The sequence below is a fragment of the Habropoda laboriosa genome, unplaced genomic scaffold (assembly GCF_001263275.1).
Source record: "Habropoda laboriosa isolate 0110345459 unplaced genomic scaffold, ASM126327v1 scaffold697, whole genome shotgun sequence".
NCBI lineage: Eukaryota > Metazoa > Arthropoda > Insecta > Hymenoptera > Apidae > Habropoda > Habropoda laboriosa.
Window position 1 is genome coordinate 42642 of NW_017100842.1, and position 6785 is coordinate 49426.

The following is a 6785-nucleotide window of genomic DNA, read 5'->3' on the forward strand; positions in this document are numbered from 1 at the left end:
GGGAGGTTGTTGTTGTTGTTGAGAGCACGTAGAAGCGAGCGCGTTTCTCCGCCACCCTTTCGAGGAGGGTGCTCTGTCCGCGTCGCGTGCACTTGAACGCGTTCGCTTTGCAGCTCGCTTCAACGTTTCGCCTCTCGATGCGCCCCTAATTCCGATTTGTTATGCTGTACGTATGTACAGTCTGTCCCACAAGAGCGTGTCGGCGATATTTCTGCAAATATTTATATATTTGTAAAAAAAACTTCATACGGGTCCAATCTAAGACCTCTGGTAGCCTTAACCAGCAAAAACCACGTCGATATCCTCGTAACGACCTTCAAAATTACCTTCAGAGGGACTTCTTTTCACCATAAACTCGCATTTTCCCCCTTTCAACAGCATCAAAAATAATCCAAATATCCATCATCAGCGAGACACCCGGTATACACTGAATCTAAATGAAAAAATTCTCTTCATTTCCGAATAAATCGATATGTGCACCTACACACCTACCTAAAACCTTCCAGAAAAGCTGGTACACATCACAAAAATTAAACCAGAAATATTTACACACACTTGGAAACACTCTCAATTCCTGGAGAAATCAATCATGGTGAAAGGAACAGAGGGTAAATTGTCGTTGGCGTCCACGGTCCCGTGAAAACGCTCTTCGGAAGCCTGTAAATAACGCGCTTTGTATTAATTTATGGACGACGAGCAGCCGAGGGCGTCGTTACGATGATATACGCGTGCGAAGGGTGTTATTTGGATTTCATTACGTCCCACTCGGAGCCGCTCCTCGTGAACACCCGCCTCGGCCAATGGGAGCTGTTAAGAATCTCAAGCAGCCATCGCGCCGGAGGGGAAATATCGGGTCAGCTCGTCGCGCGATCTCCAACGATCTCTTCCCGCTGGTGAATCGCTAAACAGACTGTTAAACGTGAAAGATAGAAAAAGAGAGAGAGGAAATCTCCGATATTATTTCTTCGTACCTTTTACCTCGGTATGTAGGAAACACTCGGAGTATTTGGTTCGAGACTCTCCGTTTTCACGAATCGAATGCTCTTAACGTGCTACATGATGCACGAACGCGGAATTACGAAAAGAGAGAAGTTGTGAAATATTGCAAAGCAGTGACAGCTTTCGAAGAAACGCCGAAGCGACTCTTCGAGATCGTTTAATTCGTTTCCATGCTGGAATAGAGCTAATTTCGCGTCTACTCGAGAACAGAACGAAAGTTACACGATCGCGTGTCGGTAGATTAATTCTCGTAACGGCTATTATCGAGCAGATTTTCCGCGAATTCTTCTCCTTTGTATTCCAGCGAATTCGCGAGACGTTGGTGTTAGGATATCGTTGTTATCGGAGCCGATTAATTAGACGAGAAGTCGACTTATCGTGCGCGACTTACGCGTCGTTTCTCGCGCGGGGGGACAATTACAGCCGCGTTAGAAAGACGTTTGATTTTAGTTAATCCGATGATGCTTGGTGTAATTAAGGTGTTCGTCGTTCCGAACACGCTACAAAGCAACTAATTCGTGTTAATTAAGAAGGAGTAAGGTGGGTTTCCGGTGGAAAGAGTTCTACGACGTCGACGAAGCTGTAATTTCGCGACAGGTTCCTTCAAAGCGCCTATGCACGAGAGCGCGAACAGACACACAGGAAACACTTAGGTAAAGCACGTTTGGACAGCCATTTCAGACATTCGGACGGACGAAAACGCGTTTAACCCATCGCTTTTGTACTTTCTCTGAAAAACAAGAGGACATCGAGTCGTGGCAGTTCACCGTGGCAACGATGAAAACTGTCCAGTGTTTAGCGCGAATTACGCGAAGTTTCGTTATTCCGCAAACATCGTCCCGTTACGTTGTGTGTGTGTGTGTGTGTCGTGGCGCGATTCTACGTTTTTAAGCTCAGCGCGCTCGTTAGCCAAGCGCAAAGTTCCCGCTCGGTAGATTATTTTCGAGCTCGGAGGTACACTTGGCGAGCGCGTCGCCGTAACTCGATGGGGAAAACCCGACTCCGCGCGGCGCTCGAGGAGTTCAAGTTCGCGTAGTCGCTAAAAACCGACGCTCGGTATAAAGCGAGCCGAAAAATCGAATTTAAACGACGCGAAACGAGATTCGAAGTGCACGCTTCCAAAGATAGCGAGGCTATCGAGGAGAGAGAGAGAGAGTTTCGGTGTGGAACACGACCCAGATATCCGTTTCCTCTCGCAATAGAGACCCACTTCTCGCGACGACGAATTTTCCAACGTTCGTATTATCTCGAGACTATTTCGAACCGAACAGAACGGAACATCGTGAAATTTTCTACTCTCCAAATCATCTGTAGATATAAATATTGTGGGATTTGATTGGACTTGTGATCGAAGTTCGGAAAAGTGTATTTAAAATAACTATAGACTATACTGTTTCCACTCTGAATTTTCCTCACGCTATCTGCTCTTTCTATGCTTTTCATTCAAGGTCTCCTGTCTTCCAAATTTTGCTTCTCATTCCACACTCTTGGTTTTTTGAACGCGCACCCTCTCCATTCTCTCCCGAATATCCACGCTCCCACCACGCACGCACAAAACCCTGCGTTTTCCTTGTTACCATTGAAACTAACTTGCTTCGTTGAGGCCTCGCGAAAAGGGCCTGCTCCCTACCTGAGCTTTTTCGTTTCTCAAGGAAACGAACTGTATACCCTCAAATATTTTTTTTCTTAGATTTAGTCTTAGTCTTAGCCTTAGTCTTATCTGTATCCACAACTACAGAGCCACCAATTTTCATCATTCCTCACACTGGCCACTTCACCTTCCAACTCTCCTCTACAGTCATAACCCAAAGTTCTTCTTCCTCAAACCCTTAACCCTTTTATTACTATTGGCGCCTATAGGCGTTTTGAAAATTAACCTTAACCTTGCCACCTTAATTTCATAAACCTAATTTTAAAATGATACGGCCAAAATAAGAAATTTTTCACATTAGGCATTAAAATCTGTCGTAGCGAAAGGGTTAAATAGTCCTATTCTTCCATCCTCGATTCACTCTGCATTGTCATCCACATTCCGCCTGTCTTAAACTTTCTACGCAACGTCGATCTTCACTTGCTTCGATTTAAGTGTCGCCCCCATACCTGTCCTCAGTTTTGAGAAATTCGGGCAAAACCGGGCATCACAGAACAAACGAAGGTAATAACGCTCGCTGTTCTCTATTTTTCAAACCGAAACGCTGTACATCTAAAACGCAAGAGAAGAAAAAAGGTATGGAGAAAATACTGTGATCGAGAAGTTGATGGTGTTTGGTGACGCTATAGACGGTGGTTTGGAAAGAGAGAGCTTTGGTAGGCAGTGAAAAGTTCAACGATGTCTGTCTTTTAGCTTTTGCAGCCATCCAACGATTCGGTGGGTTCGCCTTTTCGAGCGGGTACGACGATTCTAAAAGGCAGCCACCGCTGCTACGGCCCTCTCGACGCCATTGGGGTTTACGGTTACGGTTAAGTACAGAGCAAAGAGATCGTATCGTTTTCCGAACGATTTGGCTAATCGAGTGGCGGCCACCATGGGAGAGGAAAGTGAGGCAGAGGCCGCGGTCGCAGCTATGCGCATCCGGTCTGAGCGGCGTCCGCCACTTCCGGCTACGGGGGGAATTTAAACGAGGACCTCTAGCATGGAGAACCCGCCCGAGGAACCGGAACACGGCCCCTTCGTCTGAAAATGGCCACGATACTTTTAATTTGTCGCGCGATTTCCGAGTTAATTCGACTTCCGCTGTTTCCCGGAGAACGGACGAGCTCTCCACACTGGCGATACTGATAAGTGAGAGACGTTGGTGTTTGTGTCTGTTTGAAAGTGTGTACGTAGATGATTTGGATGTTATTATTAGTTTCTTTTTCTTAACAAAGTGTATACAAGGTTTTTCATTTATAACGAACATCTAAATTATTGGAGGATTGTATTGGATGTAGAAAAAAAAATGACTGAGAGGAGTTTATGAGATTTGAGAATGTGTACCTGTTGATGGTAAGAAAGTGGGAAATGAAGAGAATTTTTTCGTTCAAATTCCTTGTAGACTAGGTGTCTCATTTATAACGAACATCTAAATTATTTCCAATGCTGTTGGATGTAAAAAGAAATGACTAAGATAAGGTTATACTAAGATAAGATAGATAGATAAGATAAGGTGACGATAAATACGAAGTCCTCTCAAGGTCATCTTAAAGATCATTCCAAGGTCATCGAAATTTTTGTTGTTGCAGCTGTCATTGACACACATTCAGTGACCCATAACATTATAACCTTAAATAGTAACAAAATTTCGACCTCCTCATAAGGTCATCCTGAAAGTCACGCCAAGATCGTCCAAATTTTTTTGCACGTTAACGTCTGTTTTTTATAATGCTACGTTGTAGTTCGCATGAAGACGAGTTCAACGAGTGGTGACAACATGACCTTGAAATGACTTTGAACAATGGAAGCATAATTAATATGCAGAAAATTATGCACGACTTTGGGAGAACTTCTTTCTATAATAAACTCCTTCAGTGATTTCCTCTTACTTTCAACAGCAGCTGAAATAATCCAAACGTTCGTTACAAGTGAGACGCCCGGTACACCAAAGTGCTGGAAATTCTACTTATCTTTTAATTCAACAAGAAATTGGAGAATTAATTACCGAATGCGGAAGGTTGTTTTTTGCCACGGTGGTCGGAAAATTCCTTTTCGCGGACAGCGGCGGGGCGGGGGGAGAAGAAAAAGGAAGCGAACGATACCGACCGCTAGAAATTAGCTGCGAAAATTAGCGCCGAGTTTCCCACGGTGAACGGGGCTGGAATTTTTTGAGGAAGGGGTCCAAGAATTACCTGAGAGGTGGAACACGCTCGTAGAAAGTAACGATCGCTCGAAATTAACCTTAAAAACCGACGGTACTGCGCGCCCGGCATATTTAGAAAGCCCAGCCGGATTTTAATAACGCCGGCGCGGCGTCGAAACGGAACGCGTATACCGCGAGTTTTTACCCTTTCGAAAATTACCATCTCTAACCTTATCAAACACCCAACATGCGCCAAATCTCTAACGTACAATTTCACTGATCAACGTAACTGCACCTACATGTTTCGTGCCAGCGATTCCATACACACTGTTTGTCCCTTTCGTATTATTGTACTTGTGTCAAGTGTCTCGACTTCTTCTTTGGCTTCACCCGCAAATTTAACCCTTTCGCGATCGAATTATTTTTTTTAAGAATTTGCTACTTATCTATCGATCGTCGTGTCTGTAATGAATACTGAATTGAGATCAATTTTTGTCGGAATACTCAACTGGAATATAACACGTCCCACTGGTCACGAAAGGGTTAAAATTGCTTTCAGGACTTTTTTAAATGGTGTTAATTCAGCTCTACTTTGTATATCCTCGTTAAATTTCTTTTAGGTATTATTTATTTCAAACACTATGATTTCTTCTTGGGCTTCATCTGCATATTTAACCCTTTCGTGACTGAATTACGTTTTTTTAGGAATTTCTTATTTATCTATCGATTGTCATGTCAGTAATGAATACTGAATTGAGATGAATTTCATCTTATGCGACTCACTTGTCCCAAAAGGGTTAAAATTGGTGCTTCCAGGGAGCCTTTGTTAAATTTGATTTCTATTTTCAAATGGTTTTGAACTTTATCACCCTTTATCACACTTCATGATGTTTTTAACCCTTTATCACTAATCTAAAAATGATCAACACATTTCGACGATTAAAAAAAGCCTCCACCTGCCTCTCTATCCTCCCCTCAAAATCAAATTTAATCGACTACCAGACAACCGGATCGTCCGTGTCCCGTGAAACGCGTTCTGAAGCCAGAAAATCCCGATTGTTCGACGAGACTGGACGCGACCGTATCCAGAATTTACTGGCATCCTCCCAACTACCTACATTTCCTACCTAAATACCAGTCGCGATAATAAGTGGAAACTACCGAGTAGAAGCGTGTAGCGCGCGTAGCGATCGGCCCTCCCTCCCAATCGAGCGGGGCTAATCATCGGAAACCAATGTATCCAGATAGGGGAGGAAGCCCCACTCTCTATCCGAGAACCTGAAACCACCGGAAGAACATAGAGCAAAAGAGTAGAATTTTTCCCAAGCTAACGTTTCAAGGTTCGAGCGATGTGTCCCATCTTCTTCGACGATAAGCCAAAGTCCTCTCTCTCCTCTCGAAACGCAATTACCTCGCTTGCATCGACATTCTTCACCGTGAAAAACGAATCATCCGTCACGACGAGCCTTCCTGATGGGGACGCCAGCTTCGACGTCGAGACGCAATTAATGTAACGCGAAATTGAATTTCGCCGACCGAAAATTGCGAAAGAACGAGAGGCGGCGGTGGACGAGGACGAGAAGGAGAGACGCGGGGGATGAGCGTCGGTTCTGGCGTTGCGCGGAAGAATATCCCGAAGTTTATGAAACGAGTACGAGGCAGAAAGGGGGCCAGCAACGCAATGTGTCTGCTTTATAGCGCGTTCCTACGGTTCCGAACGCGCCAGTTTCCTCTCTTAAGCTGGCGCGCGCGACCGTGCTCGGGCTGTTCCGCTCGATACACTCCACGCGATACGCTACAACCTCTACCCTTCTTTCACCTTCCACCTTTCCCCCCCACGGCCGTCGTTCGCGGTCGAAATAAAAATTCTGCCTACGCCACTGTTCCAATATTATGCGGGATATATTTCAAACGAGCCACCAGGAGTTCACAACGGTTAGAAACGACCGCGCGGAGAGCTCGTCATCTCATTTATTATTCAACTGTACCTGAAACCGGCAATAATGTCGA

The 6785-nt window shown here is 44.7% G+C and overlaps 1 protein-coding gene across 1 annotated transcript in view; it reads left to right on the top strand.

Annotated features, from left to right (window-relative positions):
* LOC108577345 (zeta-sarcoglycan) overlaps window positions 1-6785 on the top strand; it is a 42342-nt gene that overhangs the window by 24057 nt on the left and 11500 nt on the right. The gene's annotated exons all lie outside the window — the stretch shown is intronic.